This window comes from Ambystoma mexicanum, chromosome 4q, assembly GCF_040938575.1.
Source record: "Ambystoma mexicanum isolate Mex_15411 chromosome 4q, UKY_AmexF1_1, whole genome shotgun sequence".
NCBI lineage: Eukaryota > Metazoa > Chordata > Amphibia > Caudata > Ambystomatidae > Ambystoma > Ambystoma mexicanum.
In genome coordinates this window covers 146,675,362-146,702,761 of record NC_090928.1, presented here as the reverse complement: position 1 = coordinate 146,702,761, position 27,400 = coordinate 146,675,362, and positions in this window count along the sequence as shown.

Genomic DNA, 27,400 nt, shown 5'->3' with positions numbered 1-27,400 from the left:
TAAACGGGAATGGGGAAGGGCCATGGTTCAATGGGGAATTACTGCCCCGCCAACCTTGAAATGGGGTGGTAATTCCCCATTGAACCACGGCGAACCCGTTACAACACCGGCACCAACCACGGTGCTAATAGCGCCATGGTTTAGCGCCGGTGTTGTAATGAGGGCCATTGTTTGATTTCACATTTTGATTTGCTGGTTGCTTTCCTCCATATCACACACATATCCTGCACTAGCTTCAACTCATTCTTTATTAACATTGGGTATACTTCCTTGGGGCTACATAAAACAGCCCAGGTACATTCTCAAGTACAATATAAAGGGCCTCATTATGACCCAGGCGCTAAGTGTTTAACAGCACCGTTAAACACTTAGCACCTAATTATGAGGTCCCTTTGTGGGACCTGACCTTAACGGCTGGTTTTACCAGCCATTTAAGTAGGGACCCGCAAAGGGACCTTGGTGCTAATTACGGTACCGCAATTTGCGGTACCGTAATTAGCGCCTTCCCCATTCCCATTGAGCCCTATGGTGCAAAAATGGGAATGGGGAAGGGCCATGGCGGCATGGGGAATTACCGCCCCACCAACCTCGGAATGGGGTGGTAGTTCCCCATTCAGCCATGGCGGACTCTGGCATGGACCATGGTGCTAATAGCACCATGGTTTAGCGCTGGAGTCCTAATGAGGCCCAAAGTCTACTAGAATGCATTCCAAATTGTTTGAAGTTTGTCAGTGGCATCTATTTTAGAAATTGTATAGATTGTGGGGATGCAGTCGTTTAACGGAGGGTGTTTTTGTTGCAGGAAGGATCTGTACTGCCCAATATGAACTTCAGCAATGAGTATACCAGCCCCAAGATATCATGGTCCTCATGCTCTTAGTTTTCTATTAGAAGACTGTATATTAGGTTTCCTTTTCTTAATTGGCTGTAGGCAAAACTCGATAAAACTCGATAATCTATATGTGCGCAGTAGTAAAAGACAGATGTTCCCCATCCGCTCTGGGGTTACTGGAGCAAGGCCATGGGCCTGCGACCATCCGATTCAGCCATACTGAACTAGTGCGAGTAATGAACAGTCATCCAGCGACAGAAATTGACATGGGTGGAGGATGTATGCCCCTCACCCAATGAGGAAGAACTAGAAGGACCTCCTAGTTATCTCCAGCCCTTTGACAGGTTACGCTCTACTGGAAAACAACAGTAAATGTCACTTCTGTTTATGAACATTGTGTAGGACTGTGATAATTGGATGTCTTCCCTGCAGGAATACAAGGATGAGAAAAGGCTAAAGTGCCCCGCCAGCCCTTACACCTCTACAAACCAAGAGCCAACGCAATCATAAAGCTAAAACAGGCACTGTTAGGTGATATACCTTCTTCACGTGGGCCAACGTAAAGCTATGCTCTCAATAGGGGTGTTTATGTGGTTCAATAGCAGCACAAACAGTGAAGTATAACAGTCCAAAATAAAGGAATGTACATTCAAGCATCTATAAAATATATACTTTAATTAAACACACCATGTACAGTAATAACTTACTCGAAAACACTGCAAAAACCCACCCCTGTAGAAAGAACACAGAATGCGTAAGATAGCAAGATGCACCTCTCTAGGTAATGAGACAGAGGGAGAAAAGACAACAAAAAAAAACACAGTGTACAAAGGACATGTTCTTGAGTTGCAAAAAGGGATTGATGTGACCTAGCCATATCTAGAGCCCAAAATGGACCACCGCGTGAGTTATCAGGCTATAAAACATTTTGCAGTGTCTTGGCAATATGAAACAGGCTTCTCAGTGGTATCCGGTAATTCGAGTCTTTTCGAGATGCGTAGTCGCAGTCATCCAGCGGCAAACAGGTGTTGAAATAGGATAACACTGGAAGAAGGCTGCGGTTCAAAGGGGCCTGAGCAGTGCGGAGCGTGAAGGTCGCCAGGTTTGGTTCAGCAGTCAAGGTTCGGCAGCAGATGGGCAGATAAGAGGATGTGCAGGTGAGGCAGAACGATGTGACTCGAACTGTGTGGTTTGAGAATAATATCAGTGGTGGTTCCGTCGTCGACTCGATCAGCGTTGATGAGGCTGGTGGTACGAACAGTGGTTTGAGCAATGCATATGCAGTGGCACTTCTCTATTCGAGCCGAGGCATCTCTGCACTTTAGCTGGCTCGGTGCCGCAGCAAATTTGTTCGAATGAGAGGACTGTAGTTTGAAAAATGATTAGTCCCAAATGCAGCTCCGGACAGTCATTGTGGTTTGCACTCGGCCGAATACCCTTGAATCACAGCTCGCATCTGTTCGATGGCTGAATGCATGAATCCTGGCTGCATTGGTTTTGAGGAGCTGGGAGTCCCACTCCAGGATCTGAGGGACAAGATTAGTCCTTTTCTTGGACTGCCAAACACAGAAGAGGTTGGCACACACCATCAGAAATTCTCCAACACTGTGAGGTGCTTGGCCACAGAGAGGCTTGTAGAGATGCACGTCTTGATCCAGCAACAGAGTTCACCCCAAAATGTCTCTGGGGATGGTTGGGGACATACATTGTCTTTGCCTTGCAACACCTGCCTTCACCTTGCATCTGGAGGATTTCAGACAGGACTGCTCTCTCAGAAGGTTCCAGCGACATCTTCTTCCAGGTTTGGATTCCAGAGATGATTTCCAGAAGTGGTGTGAGACCCCTTCTTTTAAAGGTAAAAGTCCACAGGTGATTGGACTAAAGCCAGCTTGCTTTAGGGATCCAAACTCTGCTCTTGGAATGAGTGGACCTTGCCCTTCTGACATCAAACCCAAAGTGCGTTGTGCTACAGGAAGTGGAAGGCTTAGGGAAGAGAGGGGCAAGGAGAATCAAGATTGCAGAATCTTCCCCCATGTTTACAGGGTGTGCAGTCATAATGTCGAAAACATTTAGTCGAATTGCAAATATGTCGAAAAAATGTCGAATTTTTTTTTGCCCAATGCTTTATTTTTGTATTTATATGGTTTTTTTTGGGTTCCGCTAGTAAAAAAAAAAGGTTAAAACATAAAAAAAATAAAAAAAATGGGGGGTTGGGGGGAACCCCCCATTTCGAACAAAAAACATTGAAAAAAAGACATTCAAATTTTTTTTTTTTCGACATTATGTTTTACACATTTTGACTTTCGAAAAAATGTATTTCGACATTATCACTATAAACCTGTTTACAGATGTCTCCCTGGCTTCACTAAACCCACCCTCTTCCCTTCTCAATAGAGTCAAAGGTCATTAGAGGTGCAGCACTCTGGTGTGAAGCTTAGCTTTTGTGAATTGGTATGTCCTATGATTCCTGTTCTCTGGACAGCTTCATGTGGGGAAAGAGTGTCACCTGCCCTTAAATAATAACAAAGAGAGGTATTCCAACAAGGCTACTGTCCTGCCCACTGTTGTGCATTGTCTAGCATGAATATGCATAATCCTTCCACAGCTGAACGTGGCCCACAGGGCTGACACATGTGTGCTATTAATTTAATGTGCATCGGGTAACTATGAGAGATGCTGGCCACCAAACCCTAACTCAGTTATCGCTTTTATTTAGATTTTAACGTGCCACATGGACAAAAGCCTCAGAATTATGCAGCTTTTGGAACAGGAGTGCATATCTAAGATGCAGTCCCAGCAATTCAGAGTCAAGATGGCAGCTGATACCTGAATCTGCTATGCTCCACTTAGAGAAGGTGGTTCAAATTAGTGTACTAATGCAACAGGACAGAGATACACACTATGCATTTGGCATGGAGCTTATTAAAGGAGAATCTGATCATCAGATTAACCTTTCACAGGGTTCCATGTAATGATGTCCCCGCAAAAATATCGCCTGACAAAAAAGTCGCTGTTTTTTGCGGTGACATTATTACATTGAACATGCAGGGGACACCCCGCAAACTCTGTTTTTTTTTTTAAATGTGAGCAGGGGACATCCCCGCAACCAGTTTCCATACATAATGTTACCATATATAATGTCGCCAATGGCTTTTCCCAGCGACATTGTGTTTGTGGACATTAACAGGGTAATTCATAGAATTTCGCACAAAAGTGGCGCACGCGGCTGATGCACAGTGTCCCCGTGCGATACACTGCGCCAGCCGCGTGCGAAAAAATCCTTTTCATTGCACAGCGAATTCATGGATTTTATCCTCCGAAACCAGCCATGGCGCAGAGTGGTGCAGCGACCCTGCAGCAGCGCCAGTTACGCCCCCAAGAATGCCCTTGTGCAAGGAAAAGCCTTCAAAATTCCCAAATCATCGCAAAGGACTGCGCTAACCCTGGACCAGTTGACAGGGCTGCCAAACAGCAAACGCCAAGCAGGGAACGTGTATTTCAGTGGTTCTCGGGAAGTTTCACACGCGATTGTCCTGGGTACGTGTACATCAGGGGTGCGTGGGAAGTAACACATGTGATTCCATCAGGGCACGTGTATTCCAGGGGTGCGCGGGAAGTATCACACGCAAAAACAGCAGGGTAAGTGCATTTCAGGGGTGCGCAGGAAGTATCACACGCGATTCCATCAGGGTACGTGTATTGCAGGGATGCGCGGGAAGTATCACACGCAAAAGCAGCAGGGTACGTGTATTCCAGGGGTGCGCGGGAAGTAGCACACGCAAAAGCAGCAGGGTACGTGTATTTCAGGGGTGCACAGGAAGTATCGCACGCGATTCCATCATGGTACGTGTATTCCAGGGGTGCCCGGGGAGCACCACACGTGAATTGCATGTGTGGGTCCTCCCAGGTGTACCCTCTACACCCTCCACGGCCCCTGCAGGCGGCCCACACCACAGGGGCCTACCCTGCACATGTCCCGCAGGCAGCCCATCCACCATGCCCATGCCCCCCAGCCAACCCACATGTCACCATGAGCTACTGCCCACCAACACATGTCCCCCTGCACCCCCAGCCCCCAGCATCCAGGGACACCCTCCACCAGGCCCCCACTCATGTCTCCCACCACCCCCACCCCCCAGCAGTGCAGGGCACCCTCCACCAGGCCCCCACTCATGTCCAACTCATGTCTCCCACCACCCCCACCGCCCAGCAGTGCAGGGTACCCTCCACCAGGCCCCCACTCATGTCCAACTCATGTCTCCCACCACCCCCACCCCCCAGCAGTGCAGGGCACCCTCCACCAGGCCCCCACTCATGTCTCACAGCACCCCCACCCCCCAGCAGTGCAGGGCACCCTCCACCAGGCCCCCACTCATGTCTCCATTCACCCCCACCCCCCAGCATCCAGGGGCACCCTCCACCAGGCCCCCACTCATGTCTCCCACCACCCCCACCCCCAGCAGTGCAGGGGCACCCTCCACCAGGCCCCCACTCATGTCTCCCATCACCCCCAGCCCCCAGCATACAGGGACACCCTCCACCAGGCCCCCACTCATGTCTCCCATCACCCAATCCGCCCAGCATCCAGGGGCACCCTCCACCAGGCCCCCACTCATGTCTACCACCACCCCACCTCCCAGCAGTGCAGGGGCACCCTCCACCAGGCCCCCACTCATGTCTCCCATCACCCCCACCCCCCAGCATCCAGGGGCACCCTCCACCAGGCCCCCACTCATGTCTCCCACCACCACCACCCTCCAGCAGTGCAGGGCAGCCTCCACCAGGCCCCCACTCATGTCCAACTCATGTCTCCCACCACCCCCAACCCCCAGCAGTGCAGGGTACACTCCACCAGGCCCCCACTCATGTCCAACTCATGTCTCCACCACCCCCACCCCTCAGCAGTGCAGGGCACCCTCCACCAGGCCCCCACTCATGTCTCACAGCACCCCCACCCCCCAGCATCCAGGGGCACCCTCCACCAGGCCCCCACTCATGTCTCCCACCACCCCCACCCCCCAGCAGTGCAGGGGCGCCCTCCACCAGGCCCCACTCATGTCTCCCATCACCCCCACCCCCCAGCATCCAGGGGCACCCTCCACCAGGCCCCACTCATGTCTCCCATCACCCCCACCCCCCAGCATCCAGGGGCACCTTCCACCAGGCCCCCACTCATGTCTCCCACCACCCCCACCCCCAGCAGTGCAGGGGCACCCTCCACCAGGCCCCCACTCATGTCTCCCATCACCCCCACCCCCCAGCATCCACGGGCACCCTCCACCAGGCCCCCACTCATGTCTCCCACCACCCCCACACCCCAGCAGTGAAGGGGCACCCTCCACCATGCTCCCACTCATGTCTCCCATCACCCCCACCCCCCCAGCAGTGCAGGGCACCCTCCACCAGGCCCCCACTCATGTCCAACTCATGTCTCCCACCACCCCCACTCCCCAGCATTGCAGGGTACCCTCCACCAGGCCCCCACTCATGTCGAACTCATGTCTCCCACCACCCCCACCCCCCAGCAGTGCAGGGCACCCTCGACCAGGCCCCCACTCATGTCTCACAGCACCCCCACCCCCCAGCAGTGCTGGGCACCCTCCACCAGGCCCCCACTCATGTCTCACAGCACCCCCACCCCCCAGCAGTGCAGGGCACCTTCCACCAGGCCCCCACTCATGTCTCCCATCACCCCCACCCCCCAGCATCCAGGGGCACCCTCCACCAGGCCCCCACTCATGCCTCCCACCACCCCCGCCCCCCAGCAGTGCAGGGGCACCCTCCACCAGGCCCCACTCATGTCTCCCATCACCCCCACCCCCCAGCATCCAGGGGCACCCTCCACCAGGCCCCCACTCATGTCTCCTATCACCCCCACCCCCCAGCAGTGCAGGGCACCCTCCACCAGGCCCCCACTCATGTCCAACTCATGTCTCCCATCACCCCCACCCCCCAGCATCTAGGGGCACCCTCCACCAGGGCCCCACTCATGTCTCCCATCACCCCCACCCCCCAGCATCCAGGAGCATCCTCCACCAGGCCCCCACTCATGTCTCCCATCACCCCCACCCCCCAGCAGTGCAGGGCACCCTCCACCAGGCCCCCACTCATGTCCAACTCATGTCTCCCACCACCCCCACCCCCCAGCAGTGCAGGGCGCCCTCCACCAGGCCTCCACTCATGTCCAACTCATGTCTCCCACCACCCCCACCCCCAGCAGTGCAGGGCACCCTCCACCAGGCCCCCACTCATGTCCAACTCATGTCTCCCACCACCCGTATCCCCCAGCAGTGCAGGGCACCCTCCACCAGGCCACCACTCATGTCTCCCATCACCCCCACCCCCCAGCATCCAGGGGCACCCTCCACCAGGCCCCCACTCATGTCTCCCATCACCCCCACCCCCCAGCATCCAGGGGCACCCTCCACCAGGCCCCCACACATGTCTCTTAGCACCCCCACCCCTCAGCATCCAGAGGCACCCTCCACCAGGCCCCCACTCATGTCCAACTCATGTCTCCCATCACCCCCACCCCCCAGCAGTGCAGGGCGCCCTCCACCAGGCCCCCACTCATGTCCAACTCATGTCGACCACCACCCCCACACCCCAGCAGTGCAGGGCACCCTCCACCAGGCACCCACTCATGTCCCCCAGCCAACAAGTCATCACAATCTAGATCCCTGGCCCTTATGGTCAGCCTCCAAATGCCAAACACCCACCCGAGTATTGCATCCACCCACTTAGAAATGGTAATAACATGATAGAACCCCAATTGCAAGTTTGGAAATGAACACATGTCCCTCACATACACCCAATGGGTGTCAGTGAATGTCAAAACCCACATCATGATATGCATGAAACCAATGAGATGATACTACACATTGAAGTTTGAAGAAAAAATATGTATTAAAAGCAACATAAATTGAATCAAAAATAAACAAACAATAATGGAAATTAAAAAAAAATAAACCAGCATGTCCGTGAAATAATGCAAAACCACGAATCATAATCCAAAGGAAAGGTGTCCAAAGTCACAGTCCACAAAAGTAAATCCAATGGAAAATTAAAATCGAAAACCATTGCTCCATGGGTAAATCATAAAAAAAAATGAAAATCCAAAAGTCAACTATATACAGATAAACAATCCAGGGTCCATGATCCCAACAGAAGAAATGAAACCTATCTAATAACACTACCTAAAAAAAAAAACTATATACAAAAATGTGGCCCATTGTCCAAAAGTTCCAAAAAAAATGCAAAACCAAAGGAAACCTAACACTAACTACAGAACTATTTACAAGGGCAGCGGGCTAGTCCGACGGCTCTCTTCGGGATGTTCCGGGCCAGGACATCAACGAATTCCTGCTCAATGTCCCGGAGCCGGTCCTCCTCCATGGCCCTGAGGGTCCGCAGGGCCGTCAACATGTTCAGCCCCAACTCCCTGCGGATCGCCTCGAGGCACTCGCCCCGCCTCAGGGCCCTCCGCATGGAGTTCTCCGCCCTGACCATCGTGAGCCGTGCCTCTTCCGCATGCTGCCGCTCCGCATCTATGGCGTGGCCCAACCGCTGCCACACGGAAGACACTTCCCGTCCTGGGTCCTCCTGCCCTCCGGCCGATGCCTGCCTCTCCGATGTCAAAGGCCCCGAGCCATCATGGCTCCCACCATGTTGCTGCTGCTGCTGTGCCTCTGCCTGTGCACTGCCTCCTGCTGCCTGCACATCCTCCGCTGGCTGGGGTGCAGTCGTTGATGTGGCCACCCTTGCTGGACATCCGACTCCCGACTGTGGCAGGGATGCCTCCTCCACCAGCCTGGCTGCACCGTCAGAGGCAGCTCCACAGGGCACCCAGGTGACTAATGGGTGGGAAGATGGCACGGAGGATGACTGGTGCATAGGGGGTTCAGTTGAGGAGGGGGTCTGAGCAAGCCCCATCAAACGGAGGAATCCGGCCTGGGTGACCTGTCCCAGTAGGCCGACGCGGTCAACGAGCCATTCGAGATGACGTGCAGTCTCCTCATGAAAAGACTGCAGGTCACCTCGCATGGCCCGTTGACGCAACGCCACACCAGTCAGGACAGGCTCAACCCGTACCCGGATAGCCACGTCCGCAGGCAGAGGAAGGCCAGTTGTCGTGAGCTCATCCCCTGCCTGAAAACGGGTCTGGACGTAGGCATCCCTGCTGGTGCAAGATGATGCAGTGACAGGATCAGGGACAGGATTGCACACAGGCACCTCCCTGGTCCTGCACTGCACCACTAGCACCAGTGGAATCCCCACCTCCAGACCCCGTCTCTGTTGCTTGCACGGCCTCCTCCTCCACCAAACCCCCCACCAACCTGGATGACTCCTTGCCATCTTCCCCCGTTGGGCCCTGTGGGGTCCCAGCTGCCCCTTCTGCTGCCGAGGAGTCCAACTCCGACCTCCACCTCTTCGACCTCCCCCCGTCAGCTGCGGCCTGGGACGCGGCACCGGTCTCCTCACTTCCCGACGAGATCACAACCTGGGAGGGGAGCCGGGCCTTGCGTCTCCGGCTGGCGGTGCGATCCCCGCCGCTGTGCTCCACAGCACCTTCTCCGCCCTCTTCATCAGTTGACGCTGCAGACAGGGAGAAATAAAACACAGGCATCAGGGCACTGTACAATAGACACATACACACATGACAGTTGCACATGAGTGGCATTGGCAAACCTCAGACATGGCATCACAATCGGCAACACACATGTCATTTCAACTTGCACACATGAGCCATACCACAGCCATATCGCAACTGCCAGCACCATCCATACACATACAACAGCATGAGCAGGCAAAGGTGAGCCAGACATCACATTCAACACATGGAGTGCACTACACATGCACGCACACCACCACATTTGCATGCATGTGTACACCTCAGCCAAGTGTTGCAGTGTTCAGATGGGCATCCATGTCACATCTGCCAATCAGGCTTCCACATCTCGCTGTCACATGCATCCATGTTGCATCACTGTTGCTCCCTTGTCAAATACACACACATGCACATGTACACAGTGCTGATACATGCAGCTGAAAACAGCATACATGCGTGACATCACAAACATGCCTACTTACGTTCACATTCATCCAAACATGTGTGCCCACACAACTGCATTTGGCATGCAAGGCTACACACACAAGCACCATCCATGTCTCACACATGACAGCCCTCGCATGTGTTAGCCTCATGGCCCTGTACACCCCCACCCATACTCGGCCCCATACAAACAGATGTGCAACCTGCACACTACTGGCACATCACCACATGCACAGCTTACAATCATGATGCATGTACACTTACCGCTCGACTCCAGACGGGTCTGCCACTCAAGGACCTGGACGTGGAGCGCTGGGGATATGCGTTCCAGGACCCTCATCTGATCTTCCGACAAGTGGCCCCGGCGCCCCTTAGCATCCACCTTCAAGAGGCGCCGGCCTTGTTGAGGGTCCTGGACCTGAAGTCCTCCCAGCACTTCTTGACATGTTGGAAGTCACGGACTGCCACCCCCTGCGCATTGATGGCAGTCACGATGTCCTTCCAGATCCGAGTCTGTCCTTCCTTGTCGGCGCGCACACTTCCGAAGAGGGCATCATACTGCCCCAGGACTTGCTCCACCAGGACACCAACTTCCCTGGCACTGAAGCTGGTGCCCCTCTGCCTCTCTGGCCGGGGGTTGTCAGTGGTGCCAGATGTTGCAGTGCCCGACATGACAACCCCAGAGGCAGGAGTGGGTGGGCAACTGGGTCCTGGGGCTGGGCTGTGGAGCGATGGAATCCCAGTCGGGAGTCTTCGGTTCCAGCAGGGGTGGTCACAGCAACAGCACCCCTGGCTGATGTGCAGGCAGCAAATGGCAGGGCACGTGGGCAGCAGGCAGTCAGGCAGCAGCAGATGGCAGGTGGGAGCGTGCTTGGGGCTGTGGGGGGCAGTAAATCGGCTTTCTGGGCAGGAGCGTGGTCTTCCGTGTGCTTACGCGTGGCCAGCTTGATACGGAGTGATTTGGCACTTGAAAATCCTGCACGTCTGCGTATAATTCGAGGAAAGGCCCTTAGCGTGTAAGCGCGTCTGCACGCATACGCAATTTCATTGGCCCAAAGGCCCCCATGCGCAGCTATGATGTCACGCGCATGGCCGTAGAGAATGGCGCATGTAAAAAAAAGATACACGTCCGAGTGTCAAAGCGTGTAATTGGTTGAAATGGCCTCATCGCGTATGCACGTCTGTGACCTGTGTATAAAAGGTACGTGTAGAACTCCATTTCCTTGTACGTGCTTTTCGTGGAGAGCGAGTGGGTGAAATCTGTACTTCTTCTCGGTTCACACGCGATTTACTTCACAGCGTTTCAAGTTTGTACTCCCTGTTACCTCTGACAGCTTTTTCACTTTTCCTCTTTTTCCTGGGCCTGTTTCCTCAAACAGCGTTCCCTTCTACTGTTGTCCTGTCTCCTCAGACAGCGTACAATTCTTCTTTTGGCGGGGGTGTTGCCAACGCGCACACGCGCATATTTTTCACGCTTTTGTTCCTTGCAGACGGTGAGTCGCGCACGTATTTAACACCTGTACTTGCCCCGTGTGTCGCATACCCCTTCAGAGGTCATTCTAGGCTGCATGTGACACGCATACGTTCATTCTTGTGTTTCTGGGTGCCACAGCGTAGTGCAGGTTTATTTTTCCACACACGTGGTCTAGGAGGGGTTGCGTGCACCTTACTTCCCTTTTTTGGGGTGCCTGTGCGTTGCGCGACCCGTCATCTTTCCCCAGGGGTGACATACAGCCTTGCTAGAGCACTAGGGTACGATTACCATCTGGTACCCAACCCCTTTGACCCCCAATTGCCCAGGACAATAGTTCACAGCGACTCCCATACGCACAATAACATCAGTGCCATGGCTGGGAGGCGAACAAGCCGTAAGGGTGGCAAAGGTAGCCGAGCCCCAAGTGGTGGCCGTGGTGGATCTGGTAGGGGACGTGGCCGTGACTTGCAGGGTGCCCCTAGCCCCCCATGTGTGGAGGAGCAGTCAGGAACACCCATGCCCCCTCCCCCTTGGTTGAGGGTAACGTGGCTGACACCATCCATGCTCAGCCCTTGTTGGACCAGGCCACTGTGGAACCAGACCTGGCACAGGGTGACTCCATGGCTGACTTCCAGGTCAGCAGGTCTAGGTCACGTGCGCCGGTGCACGTTGGTGTCATCAGGCCACGTGGATCAGGGGCAGCTAGGTCATCTGCTGCCCCGCGTAGGCAGGCTGGGGAGGCTGCAGGGGCAGCTGCGGCTCCATCCACCCAACCTCTCACACACCCAGCCAGGACAGTGTCGGTCCAAGTCCATCCTGCTGACATTCCCCCTGACACCATCACACTTGAGCTAATGCCTGCACCAACTCACATGCTGAGTGTGCAATCCCACACTCCTAGTACAGAGTCCACTGGGGCTCCTGCCCCTAGTGTCCAGAGCGGCGTAGGACACTCAGGATCCCCACCACCTTCCAAGCGGAAGAGGAAGAGTGCTCGTCCAGTAGAGGCTAATGCCCCAGACACGGCTACACAGTCCGGCCCGTCAAGGAAGCCCAGCTTCAATGAAGCCAAACTGAATGCACTTGTAGAGTATGTGTCCGCACATGACCGCGAAATGGTGATTGTTGCAGGATCCAAGACCACACCTGCACAACGTCTTGCACACTGGCAGACCATCACGGACATCATAAGTGCCCTTGGAATCGTGAGGCTCACAGCTAATGAATGCTACAAGCGCTGGAATGACCTGAAGCGCAGGGCAAAGAATAAGCTGGCCTCAAGTCATGCCGCTACTCTAGTGACTGGAGGTGGGTCTCCAGCAGAGGACATAGAACTCACTCCACATGAGCATGTTGCTGGGACCTACGTCACGGAGGAACAGATCCAAGGCGTGGGAGAACTGGCCGATTACGAGGCATTGTCCGGTGAGTGCACATGCATGTGTGTGTCATCCATGTGCATGGTGTGTGTGTGAGGGCTTCTGTTTGGGTGCCAGGTGAGGGTGTGTGTGCCTGAGTGGTTTGGGTCACCCATGTGCCTCATCCAATACATTCTGCGCACCAGCATTTGGGTATAGCGATATCCCTTCTGACAACATTAGACATCTAGCCCAACACCACGCCAGTTGCCCTTGAAGTGTCATCTTGCCACAACATTGTTGCTTATTTTCCTCTGTTTATTTAGGCAGATTGTTTGCATACCACCACTTTTACTTGGCATTTCTCAGTCCTATTGTCACATGTCTGACATGGCTATGGTACAGTTTTGTTTCCTGGATATGATTTGTTTAGACATGTCCCTGTGATATAGGACCATTTTGGACTGGCAGCTCCAGGTTAAACATTTGAACCATTTCAATGAAAAAATCAATTTCATGAGCAAACTAGACTGAATGAACAATTGGTGCCCTCCTCTCCCTCTTCACTTTATGGCTAGGGTACATGCCATCTGTGTGATGGCATGTGTATTTGACCTGCCAATCACAGGCCAATGTGTGATGCCACTGCTAGGCAGCATGCAGCAAATGTGTTCATCTTCCATCTTGGTGTCATCAATGTGTGCCATCTGCCTCCCCTTCACACGCAGTGACGGTGCATGCATGGGAGGGTTTTAGTCATGTGGGACATTTGTCAATCAAGTACTGTTTCTGTAGCTTCTCAGCCCTAATTGTGTGCCATAGTGCTAATGCCTGTTTCCATTTGTTTTCTTTTATGTCTTTGCAGGGGATGACGCACTTGATACTGCTGGGGTTGTGGAGATGGTGCAGACCCAGGAGGGTTCTCAGGCCCGACCGACCACCAGTGAGGGACGTGGTGTGGTGGTGGGTGAGAACCCACAACTGCTGCAGGTCGTGCTCGCAAATGGTGTCTCTGGCTGAACCTCCCCCGAGCTGTATTCAGGTGTCGATTCGGATGATGAGACCTATGTGCCATCGCAGGTGAGTGTTCCTGGGAGGGATTCTGTTCTGTCCGACCCACCTGCACTAGGGTTAGAACCCTCAATGGGGATGTCAGTGTTGGCAGGTACGCCTTTGGTGGTTACGGATGGAGGGTCACACTCAGCAACATCTGATACTGTTCCTGGGCCAGCAGATCAGAGGGGGAATGCAGTCCTGCAGCCTCAGGCAGTGCCGGCACAGCAAGGCGCAGTTCGCCTTGCCCCAGACAGGTGTGGTGCCTGCCGACGTGGTGGCCGTACGCCACCTGGCAATACCGCACGGGAGCAGTCCATATACGGTATGGCAACCCAACAGGCAGCATCATCAGAGATGATGGCTCAGGCCATGGATAGGGTGGCCACTTCCATTGCCCCCCCCCGAAAGGCTGATGGAGCGACTACAGCAGGCAACACACTCCATCTGCCAGTCACACAGGAAGGACATGTTGGCGTCCGACAGGGACAGGCGGGCGGCACTGGCGACTCTGCGTGAAGCCATTTCCATAGTGTCCCTGGTTCTGGGAGTGAAAATCCGGGCCCTCACTATCCTCCTCCTCCTCCTTTGGTAACCCACGGCCACTGCTGCTAGGAACGGTATATCCATCCTGGCGTCTGAGCTTGTTTGTTGCTTGCGCGCACTTTTATGCTGCGCGGGTCGACGTACGCCTGATTCATGCTGGCGTACGTGTTTCAGGATTGGACCATTAATTTTTCGGCGCGTTGTAGGCGACCGTGTGAATCTTCCCGCCCACCCCAGGAATACACGTAACACGCTCTCCCAGGCCCAGTCGCGAGTAAATATTCCCGCCCACCCCTGGAATACACGTACCCCACTCTCACAGGCCCAGTTGCGTGTGGAACTTCACGCGCACACCGAAATACACGTACCCTGCAAAATTGTGTGTGAAACTTCACACGCACCCCGAAATACACGTACCCAGGGCAATCGTGTGTGGAACTTCCCGCGAACCCCGTAATACACCTAGCCTGCTGGTATCGCGTATGGAAGTTCACGCGGACCCATAATACACGTACCCTGATGGTGTCGCATGTGAGACTACCCGCGCACCCCAGGAATACACGTACCCAGGCAAATCGCACAGCTGGGGGGAGGGGGCGCTGGGAGACATGAGTGGGGGCCTGGTGGAGGGTGCCCCTAGATGCTGGGGGGTGGGGGGTGATGGGAGACATGAGTTGGACATGAGTGGGGGCCTGGTGGAGGGTGCCCTGCACTGCTGGGGGGTGGGGGTGATGGGAGACATGAGTGGGGGCCTGGTGGAAGGTGCCCCTGGATACTGGGGGGTGGGGGTGATGGGAGACATGAGTTGGACATGAGTGGGGGCCTGGTGGAGGGTGCCCCTGGATGCTGGGCGGTGGGGGTGCAGGGAGACATGAGTGGGGGCCTGGTGGAGGGTGCCCCTGGATTCTGGGGGGTGGGGGTGATGGGAGACATGAGTTGGACATGAATGGGGGCCTGTTGGAGGGTGCCCCTGGATGCTGGGGGGTGGGGGTGCAGGGGGACATGAGTGGGGGCCTGGTGGAGGGTGCCCCTGGATGCTGGGGGGTGAGGGTGCAGGGGGACATGAGTGGGGGCCTGGTGGAGGGTGACCCTAGATGCTGGGGGGTGGGGGTGATGGGAGACATGAGTTGGACATGAGTGGGGGCCTGGTGGAGGGTGCCCTGCACTGCTGGGGGGTGGGGGTGATGGGAGACATGAGTGGGGGCCTGGTGGAGGGTGCCCCTGGATGCTGGGGGGTGGGGGTGCAGGGGGACACGAGTGGGGGCCTGGTGGAGGGTGCCCCTGGATGCTGGGGGGTGGGGGTGCAGGGGGACATGAGTGGGGGCCTGGTGGAGGGTGCCCCTGACTGGTGGGGGGTGGGGGTGCAGGGAGACATGAGTGGGGGCCTGGTGGAGGGTGCCCCTGACTGCTGGGGGGTGGGGGTGATGGGAGACATGAGTGGTGGCCTGGTGGAGGGTGCCCGTAGATGCTGGGGGGTGGGGGTGATCGGAGACATGAGTTGGACATGAGTGGGGCCTGGTGGAGGGTGCCCTGCACTGCTGGGGGGTGGGGGTGATGGGAGACATGAGTTGGACATGAGTGGGGGCCTGGTGGAGGGTGCCCTGCACTGCTGGGGGGTGGGGGTGATGGGAGACATGAGTGGGGGCCTGGTGGAGGGTGCCCCTGGATGCTGGGGGGTGGGGGTGATGGGAGACATGAGTGGGGGCCTGGTGGAGGGTGCCCCTGGATGCTGGGGGGTGGGGGTGCAGGGGGACATGAGTGGGGGCCTGGTGGAGGGTGCCCCCAGATGCTGGGGGGTGGGGGTGCAGGGGGACATGAGTGGGGGCCTGGTGGAGGGTGCCCCTGGATGCTGGGGGGGTGGGCGTGATGGGAGACATGAGTTGGACATGAGTAGGGGCCTGGTGGAGGGTGCCCTGCACTGGTGGGGGTGCTGGGAGACATGGTGGGGACCTGGTGGAGGGTGCCCTGCACTGCTGGGGGGTGGGGGTGATGGAAGACATGAGTGGGGGCCTGGTGGAGGTTGCCCCTGGATGCTGGGGGGTGGGGGTGCAGGGGGACATGAGTGGGGGCCTGGTGGAGGGTGCCCCTGACTGGTGGGGGGTGGGGGTGCAGGGAGACATGAGTGGGGGCCTGGTGGAGGGTGCCCCTGACTGGTGGGGGGTGGGGGTGATGGGAGACATGAGTGGGGGCCTGGTGGAGGGTGCCCCTAGATGCTGGGGGGTGGGGGTGATGGGAGACATGAGTTGGACATGAGTGGGGGCCTGGTGGAGGGTGCCCTGCACTGCTGGGGGGTGGGGGTGATGGGAGACATGCGTGGGCGCCTGGTGGAGGATGCCCCTGGATGCTGGGGTGTGGGGGTGCAGGGGGACATGAGTGGGGGCCTGGTGGAGGGTGCCCTGCACTGCTGGGGGGTGGGGGTGATGGGAGACATGAGTTGGACATGAGTGGGGGCCTGGTGGAGGGTGCTCTGCACTGCTGGGGGGTGGGGGTGATGGGAGACATGAGTGGGGGCCTGGTGGAGGGTGCCCCTGGATGCTGGGGGGTGGGGGTGATGGGAGACATGAGTGGGGGCCTGGTGGAGGGTGCCCCTGGATGCTGGGGGGTGGGGGTGCAGGGGGACATGAGTGGGGGCCTGGTGGAGGGTGCCCCCGGATGCTGGGGGGTGGGGGTGCAGGGGGACATGAGTGGGGGCCTGGTGGAGGGTGCCCCTGGATGCTGGGGGGGTGGGCGTGATGGGAGACATGAGTTGGACATGAGTGGGGGCCTGGTCGAGGGTGCCCTGCACTGGTGGGGGTGATGGGAGACATGGTGGGGACCTGGTGGAGGGTGCCCTGCACTGCTGGGGGGTGGGGGTGATGGAAGACATGAGTGGGGGCCTGGTGGAGGGTGCCCCTGGATGCTGGGGGGTGGGGGTGCAGGGGGACATGAGTGGGGGCCTGGTGGAGGGTGCCCCTGACTGGTGGGGGGTGGGGGTGCAGGGAGACATGAGTGGGGGCCTGGTGGAGGGTGCCCCTGACTGGTGGGGGGTGGGGGTGATGGGAGACATGAGTGGGGGCCTGGTGGAGGGTGCCCCTAGATGCTGGGGGTGGGGGTGATGGGAGACATGAGTTGGACATGAGTGGGGGCCTGGTGGAGGGTGCCCTGCACTGCTGGGGGGTGGGGGTGATGGGAGACATGCGTGGGGGCCTGGTGGAGGGTGCCCCTGGATGCTGGGGTGTGGGGGTGCAGGGGGACATGAGTGGGGGCCTGGTGGAGGGTGCCCTTGGATGCTGGGGGGTGGGGGTGCAGGGGGACATGAGTGGGGGCCTGGTGGAGGGTGCCCCTGGACGCTGGGGGGTGGGGGTGATGGGAGACATGAGTTGGACATGAGTAGGGGCCTGGCGGAGGGTGCCCTGCACTGGTGGGGGTGATGGGAGACATGAGTGGGGACCTGGTGGAGGGTGCTCTGCACTGCTGGGGGGTGGGGGTGATGGGAGACATGAGTGGGGCCTGGTGGAGGGTGCCCCTGGATGCTGGGGGGTGGGGGTGCAGGGGGACATGAGTGGGGGCCTGGTGGAGGGTGCCCCTGACTGGTGGGGGGTGGGGGTGCAGGGAGACATGAGTGGGGGCCTGGTGGAGGGTGCCCCTGACTGGTGGGGGGTGGGGGTGATGGGAGACATGTGTGGGGGCCTGGTGGAGGGTGCCCCTAGATGCTGGGGGGGTGGGGGTGATGGGAGACATGAGTTGGACATGAGTGGGGGCCTGGTGGAGGGTGCCCTGCACTGCTGGGGGGTGGGGGTGATGGGAGACATGCGTGGGCGCCTGGTGGAGGATGCCCCTGGATGCTGGGGTGTGGGGGTGCAGGGGGACATGAGTGGGGGCCTGGTGGAGGGTGCCCTGCACTGCTGGGGGGGTGGGGGTGATGGGAGACATGAGTGGGGGCCTGGTGGAGGGTGCCCCTGGATGCTGGGGGGTGGGGGTGCAGGGGGACATGAGTGGGGGCCTGGTGGAGGGTGCCCCTGACTGGTGGGGAGTGGGGGTGCAGGGAGACATGAGTGGGGGCCTGGTGGAGGGTTCCCCTGACTGGTGGGGGGTGGGGGTGATGGGAGACATGAGTGGGGGCCTGGTGGAGGGTGCCTCTAGATGCTGGGGGGTGGGGGTGATGGGAGACATGAGTTGGACATGAGTGGGGGTCTGGTGGAGGGTCCCCTGCACTGCTGCGGGGTGGGGGTGATGGGAGACATGTGTGGGGGCCTGGTGGAGGGTGCCCCTGGATGCTGGGGTGTGGGGGTGCAGGGGGACATGAGTGGGGGCCTGGTGGAGGGTGCCCTTGGATGCTGGGGGGTGGGGGTGCAGGGGGACATGAGTCGGGGCCTGGTGGAGGGTGTCCCTGGATGCTGGGGTGTGGGGGTGATGGGAGACATGAGTTGGACATGAGTAGGGGCCTGGTGGAGGGTGCCCTGCACTGGTGGGGGTGATGGGAGACATGAGTGGGGACCTGGTGGAGGGTGCCCTTCACTGCTGGGGGGTGGGGGTGATGGGAGACATGAGTGGGGGCCTGGTGGAGGGTGCCCCTGGATGCTGGGGGGTGGGGGTGCAGGGGGACATGAGTGGAGGCCTGGTGGAGGGTGCCCCTGACTGGTGGGGGTGCAGGGAGACATGAGTGGGGGCCTGGTGGAGGGTGCCCCTGACTGGTGGGGGGTGGGGGTGAAGGGATACATGAGTGGAGGCCTGGTGGAGGGTGCCCCTAGATGCTGGGGGGGTGGGGGTGATGGGAGACATGAGTTGGACATGAGTGGGGGCCTGGTGGAGGGTGCCCTGCACTGCTGGGGGGTGGGGGTGATGGGAGACATGCGTGGGGGCGTGGTGGAGGATGCCCCTGGATGCTGGGGTGTGGGGGTGCAGGGGGACATCAGTGGGGGCCTGGTGGAGGGTGCCCCTGGATGCTGGGGGGTGGGGGTGCAGGGGGACATGAGTGGGGGCCTGGTGGAGGGTGCCCCTGGATGCTGGGGGGTGGGGGTGCAGGGGGACATGAGTGGGGGCCTGGTGGAGGGTGCCCTGCACTGCTGGGGGGTGGGGGTGATGGGAGACATGAGTGGGGGCCTGGTGAAGGGTGCCCCTGGATGCTGGGGGGTGGGGGTGATGTGAGACATGAGTGGGGGCCTGGTGGAGGGTGCTCCCGGATGCTGGTGGGTGGGGTGATTGGACACATGAGTTGGACATGAGTGGGGGCCTGGTGGAGGGTGCCCCACAGTGCTGGGGGGTGGGGGTGCTGGGAGACATGTGTTAGTGATCAGTAGTGCAAGGTGACATGTGGGTTGGCTGGGGGCATGGCCATGGTGGATGGGTTGCCTGTGGGACATGAGCAGGGGTGCAGGGTAGTCCCCTATGGTGTGGGCTGTCTGCAGGGTCCGTGGAGGGTGTAGAGGGAACACCTGGGAGGACCCACACGGCCAAATCACGTGTAGCATTCCCCGGTTACCACAGAAATACACGTACCGTGCTGGAATCGTGTGTGTATCTTCCTGCGCACCTCGGAATACACGTGCCCTGCTGAAATCGCGTGTGGGACTTCCCGAGCACCCAGAAGTACACGTACCCAGGCCAATCGCGTGTGGAACTTCCCGCGCATCCCAAAACACACGTACCCAGGCCAATCGCGTGTGGAACTTCCCACGCACCCCGAAGTAAACGTACCCAGGCCAATCGCGTGTGTAACTTCCCGCGCACCCCGAAACACACGTACCCAGGCTAATCGCGTGTGGAACTTCACGCGCACCCCGAAGTACACATACCCAGGTTAATCGCTTGTGGAACTTCCCGCGCACCCCGAAGTACACATACCCAGGCCAATCGCGTGTGGAACTTCCCGCACACCCAGAAACACACACACACGATATTTTTCACACAGCGGGTGTCCGTGTTTGTCGGTACCCCTTTGCACCTCATTTGTCCTAGAGGGCCACTGTATGGACCATTCATCATGGCTGTATATGGGTGCTTTTTGTTAGCGCACATTTTGGCGCACATTTATTTCAGGCGCAGGGACGCTACCGCCTGCTTTCTTGTGGCGTACTTGTTTGGCCCTGTGCGCGTCTTTCACCGTGCGCTGGTTTGCCCTATTCGATTCCATGAATACGGGTTGTAGGCTAGCGTGTGGGCGTTCCGCGCACTTGCCTCCTGTACTTCCCCTGTGACGCCCATATTTTCACGCGTTGTTCCCCATTCCGAGTGTTACGCCCCGTGTTACGCCTACTTTTGTGATGTGCACCGGCCTATGTGCGATTTCGCAGTGGCCGTGGCGCACGCTGTTGGATGACCTGTGCGCCGGCGTGCGCGGCGCACTTTTTCAGCGCACATCCAATGTTTTTCTCGCGCACGGACTTCCATGAATCGGTGTGCGCTGGTTTCCCTGCGATTTTCGCACTTGCACTGCGATTTTCGCACTTTTACTGCAATTCGCACGTTTTGGCACCTCTGCGCGGGAATTTTCGGCGCACTTTAATTCCATGAATCGACACCTAAGTATGGGAACCTTATCACCTGATACCTTTCAGAGATGGAAGTACCCACATATTATTATTATTTCATACAAATCAAAAAAGCCTGAGCTGTCACACCCTTGCCAGATGGCAATTCAACAATTCAACAATTGTTATGACACTATTGTTTGGGCGGAGGTGGGATCAATTTGCTGAAAGTCTTAGGCAAAGCTTTTCTCAAACTGTCTGGGGCCAGATGTGCATGAGGCTGTAAAGGTAACCAGCCTGGAAGGCAGGTCAGGTTAGTTAGGTGGGGTTAGTCTGGGCTATGATGCTGCGCTCCTTGACTTGCAAGCCAATGAGTAAATCATCTCTGTCTGTCTTCTATCCAGATCAAAGTGTAGCCATGATCTTTCTTCGACAAGATGAGGATTTAAACACCTACCTATAAAAAGTGAATTTAATTATCAACATGTTGGTTTCAATGTTTAGTATATTGTAACCCCCCACAAAAGAACATTGAATTGTAAAAGTAACAAGATCTCTGGCACAAGAAGCTGTGCCGGGATCCATAAACGAAAATAAAATAAAAAAGTTACATTAAAGGTCCCTCACACATGATCATGTGAGGAATTATTTACTCGATAAAGAAAAATAAGAGTTGATCCATGCCAGAGAAGCACTGTTAACACAACTGTTTCAACCCCCTCGAAGGAGGGTTGAGAGGTGATCTGCTCTGTGCCCTGACACCATCACTGCCCGATGTGACCTAGCAGTTCAGGCAGTTCGGGCTGGACTGCCCCTTTTGGGGTGGGACCAAACCTGGTTTGTAAACAGACTTTCCCATTCTTTAATGGCTTGGCAGGCGAAGAACGATGTTCCGGAGGGTTGCCCATAGCAATGCCAGAGGTTAAGATTCATTCTAAACCTTCCAGCCATCCCTTCTTTGTTTTTGCTTTGTCACCCCGAGTGAGAAAGGCATGCCCAGGCATGGGTCCCGTATCTGCTGGGCCTAGAGACCCATGCTACTCCTCAATGCGGCACAACAAGGCTGAAACATTTTTGGGGATGCTTGTGGTCTCATGCAGAAGGGAAGTGACCTAGAAATTCGGGCTGGACTGCCCCTTTTGGGGTGGGACCAAGCCTGATTTGCATACAGTCTTTATCCTTCTGAAATGGCTTTGCAGGCGAAGAACGATGTTCCGGAGGGTTGCCCAGAGTAATGCCAGAGGTTAAGATTAATTCTAAACCTTCCATCAATCTCCTCTTTGTTTCTTCCATTGCTGCCCAGGCCAGCATAGGGGGCAGGCAGGGGAGTACCCACAATCACTACCACCCCCCGGTGCACCTCCTGAGCACAGGCACTCTTAAGTACTGGCATGTCCCACAGTGGGGAGCCCACACAGTTGATACAGCCTCCTGGTCTGTGTAAAGGGGCTGGCACCTGACGGACAGGCCACCAGGACTCCATTGGCTACAAATACCAGACCTGGCCCAGGTTGAGGAGAGTTGTGGGGTGCCCCACGTGCTGCTGCTAATGCAGCCCTGTAACTGACATATGCAGTTCGACCTATATAATCTAGATAATCCCCAGGGCTACATCTGGCTGCTAGTCTGCTTCTAGCATACAAAGCCCAGCCAAAGAAATGACTTTGCTCCCCCACACACACTGCTACTGCCAACCACTCCTAAAACTACTTGCCTACCTGAGAATCCTCCATCAAAAGAAAGAACATCAGAAAGCAGCAGCAATGGCCTTGGACAGAACATCTGCGAAGTAAGACATTTTATATATCATGTTTTTCTATAGTGTCCTGTATGGACTTTGTGTATATTTGTAAAAGACTATTTACATTTTTAAGAACTGTTTAAATGTTTAAAAGGACATTTTAATATTCTGTAAGGTGTTGGTGATGCAGCTGCTTAAGTTTAGTTAATATTGCATATAATGTCTAGTGTTTTCCCCTTTTAAAAAAAATTGTAAGTAAAACTATACAACAGAAATAACCATACACCAGCATTCCATTATCTGCCTTTCCTTTTGTTTGCCAGTTATTTTAACCTAGTACCTTAGTGGTCTTGAGAAAAATCCATCCCGCTCTAACCTTTACCTTTCCATCCCTTCTACACGTCAATGGGGCTCACCGGGGTGATCTCAAAACAAGGTAAGCAGGGTTTAGAGACAGGTTAGAAGTGCATCAAGTAGTAAGTTAAGACATTGAAAGTAGATTTTATGCCTGTCTACACCTGTCTTCCAATAAGGTGCATGGTACAATCCCCCCTAAATGTTTTGGAGGCACTACTGAGATGGGCTAGGCCCTTGACGGCCCCGGAGTATCCTCATAGTGATGCCACCGAGCGTATCTCTGAGTGGCATTACCTGTGCTGGGAATTTCCCAAAGGGGAACATAATGTTGCCTATGGTCCCTAAGGGCTTGACTGGTAGGGGCTGCATGCCTGTCCCTTAAATGACGTAGATACCAGGGTAATAAATATATTTGATTAAATGTGTAGTGGGAATTTTTTATTTATTTATATATGTGTGCTTCTTGTGTTTGTTTTGGGTTAAACCATGCAGCCCACCATGGGGCTGGATGGAATATTCAGAAAAAGAAATGAAAAGAAAGAATAGGACAATGAAACAGAACTCCCCTGCCTAAGAATGGGCTCGGCAGGAGAAAAAAAAATTCCAAAGGGTATTTTATAGAAAAGTGCCATTTATAAAAGACAGCTGGAAAAAGAGCAGTGAAAGAGAGAAGAAGCAGAGGAGAGAGGAAAATAAACTTACCTGGGTCTTCTGCATCAACTGACCCTCTAGGCATCTGCGCATATGTCAGCATGTGTGGGAGTCCCCACAGAGTGATCTGCGGGGATGAGCTGCTTGGAAGGGGCAACTTGGTCACCCACAGGACATTGGAGTCTGTTGGCCTAACCTGGGGCCAGACTGGATGGGCCTATGCATCACAAAGGGCCCAGGTGGCATGCAATAGCCCAACCCATACCGCTTGAGGGAGCAGCCCGAACCAGGATGTACGGCCATGCCCCAGTTAGCCTATTTTGAAAGCCCTCCTGGGCCGTGTATGTCAGGAGCATTCCGGGAGGTGAAGAGGAGAAGTCTGCTCCGCTCAGGAGGGTAGAGTGTTGAAGTAAATCCTGGGTGAAGAGGAGGACTGGAAAAAGCCTTTTTTACCCATTTTTGCAACATATATTTTTATTATCTGTGGTCACACTATAAAGGGATATCATTCTCAAAATGATGTCCCTTGTCGCTGGTCAGTAGTAGTACTGAAAGTTCGGCAGTTCAACCCCTCCCAGTTCAATGAATTTATCTGATTTTTTTTCCTTTACAAGAAGACCAATTAGAGCTAGATATTGATGACTCTCATTTTAGAAAAATGTGGCTTAGTTCGTAGAGCAGGAGTAACCCAGTACTATGAGAGGTCAGCTGCTCAATATGTTCATCTTTTTAGTGGATTTATTCAGTAAATGTTCATGATTGAAAGGTTTTGTCTGATCTTCTTTTAGTGTAATACCCAAGTAGTAAACATTGTGTTGACTGCAGTCAGACTTGAAGACTGAGATAACAAAAGACAGCTGCCTTGGACATGTTCGGCTTGTATACAGAGAGATTTCCAAACTCATCTAGCTATTTATCACTTTTAAGTAGAGCTATATCATGCTTAATTATTTATCTAGCTCGGTCATCTGCATGTATTTTGCTGCCTCTTATTTGGCAAGAGCAAGAGCAGCTACCCTGATTTCTCACTTATTTTATAGATGTTGCTTTTGTTATTTAGGTTTGCTTTCACTATTTCATTTGTATTAGTAGCTTTGTAGTCGGCTTCAAGAGCTGCATTCTCATTTACTCTATTTACAGTAGGCTCTGTTATTTTCTATAAGCTCAAAGGGCTTATTTCTGAGTGTCTGAGCCTTATTATCGATTTTATGATGATGGCATCATATAATAGCCTAACTAGATTTTAAGACATCCATTACTGTGGGTGGTGTAGCAGAGACTATGTTGATGTTTAATTAATTAATCTCTTATAACACACGTAATACCAGAGACCAGTTTCTAAGTGCAGGAACCAGGATTTGAACCTGTGTTGCTCTGCTTTGTCTTGCTTCCAAGACAAATGTGATTTGTGATTGAATATTTTCTCAGAATTGTTGTTAATTTAGAAAAGATCTATCCACTTAAATGTCAATGTCCTTGTTTCACTAATGCTTACATCTACCTGACTCACTTTTTCACATGTGGAGTGGTCTCCTATTTTATTGGCTCTGTAGGAGAATAGGTTTCCTTCAATATTGTTCTCATTATGAAATATCATTCCCTTCAGGAATCTTGTTTGTGGGGATTGTCTCACTCCACCATGTGTTGGTTTCTCCAGACATCTCTTAGATTTAACATTTGCATTAGACATTCAGCTTGGTATTTTGACTGCTTCTTGTAACTATGATTCCAGTAAGAGTATCTACCATTATGATATCTGTTGTTTGATAAATGTCTCCTCCTAAAACTATAGTGGTTGGCTAATATGCTAATTCCAGCAGTCGGTGTTCCCAAAATCATAGTTGATCTAAATTGGGGTAAAATTGGAGTCAGTGATTGTCAGATTGATTTAAATTTGAAGCAAGATAATTTACCAGCAGCCTTGTAAATCTGTTTTTGGCCTACTGTCTTTGAATATTGGTACAATTGGGCCGTTGTCACCCATTTTTTAGGCCTAACTTTATCTAGAAAATGTCTATCCCTCGATGCAATATCAGTTTCCAGTAGACATGAGATTTCTTTGTTCATTCCACATCTATGTTGGAATTCAAGGGACGCTAGGCAACTGGATCCCTAGCCCTCAATCCAACATGCACATTTGGATTACTTGAAACCCCTCAACTGATCCCAATTCAACCATACTGCTGGGCGCTGCATAGGTGAGTATAATTGCCCTTCAAGAGGGCAAATGACCAACGGGAGCGGCCTTCCAGCTGAAGGTGAGCATTGTCAATCTTTGATTACTTTTCTCTCACGTTCAGTTCACATTAATGGCAAGCCCCAGCGAATGCCAGACTACTGAATCCCGAGGCCACTATTTAACACATAGATGTGGATGTGTTGAAACCCCTCAACCAGTTACCAATCCATCGCTTGCTACACCAGAGACAAACATAATTGCTTTTGTGTCTATACACGACCAGCAAGAGCAGCCACTATGCATAAGGTCTGAATATTTCAATTTCAGTAAACTATTTTCCTTCATTCCACATCTACAATGAAGCCATGGGGAAGCCAAAGAACCTGATCCCTATCCCACACTACAAATCCATGTGAGAAATTATTCAAGAGGACATGTGACTGGCAGGAACAGCTGCTATATGCAAGGTGAAAAGATTAAAAATGTGGTGAAAAGGATTTGTGCAATCCACAACTAGAGCAAATTTCAGGGGAATCCAGACCAACTACTCCATAGCCCAAGATCCAACACACAGGTGTGGATTACCTGAAACAACTTAATCACCTACTGATCCATCCCTGATGGTGGAAGCAGCTGTGATGAGCCTGATTAGTCCTTAAGAAGAAATCTTGTGTGCTTTGTGGGTGCATAGCTATTCAGCCTTTGGAAATCACCATAATCCATTGCCCAGAGTTCCCTTTGCTCAGAAAGCCACCACTTCCCCAGACAGATACGGGTATGTTTATCACACAAGAATATGATTCATTAACCTCACCTGCATGGTTACCACACCACTATTGGAAATGGCTACATTCCAACCACCAAATTGTCAGCCAGTCCCAAACCAGGGACAACATTGACATAGCCCTTTTTTGACAGAACCTTTCATCACCCCTTGCAACTGAATCAGTCCAGAAAAACACCTGGTTGTGGCCATCCTGGTCCCCTGATGTAGAGCATGCTTCACTATTCTTGAACAGCCCACTGCTGGTCCAACACCTTGCTATAGACTGAGTTTCCACTGGCGCCAAACCCCAATAGGACTAAATCTCATGGCCAGGTCTGCACAATTCCCATATAGCTTTTCCCTCAACTGCTAATTTCCAACCCTAATCTTCCTTTATCAATTCATTCCCTCTTCACCTCAGCCATAAGAACACATCCTGTACACAGGCACTATAGATACTTAGCCTTTAAAAGACTCCCTTGACCCTGTCCTCTTTCCCCTGCTATCCCTCAAATATTTTTGGATAATTCCCTGTCCACCTCTTCCTCAGTGATGTCAGCTATGGTTGCCCTGCACTCAATTGGTTTCAACCAGAATGCGGCCCTCTCTTGCAGCTTAGGTATAGCCCTCTCTTTTCGCAGCATTGGTATACGTGGGTTGTAAAGCCATCATCCAGCTCTGAAAATGCATGCTCCAATTGTCTAATACACACAATCAGACCTATTTGTCACCTTGACCATAGTAGCCTTTAAAATATGCACAAACCTCCAATTGTCAAACATTATCCCAATTATTTCCTCCAGCTGAGATGTGGACTCTTCAATCCTATGTTGGAGAAGAATATCAATTTTCCCTACCCCACAGAATTCCGACTGCTTTGCCCTGTCAGCGCATCAACTGACCTTTCACCCATTCGTAAATAAACAGGAAATTCCCACTGTC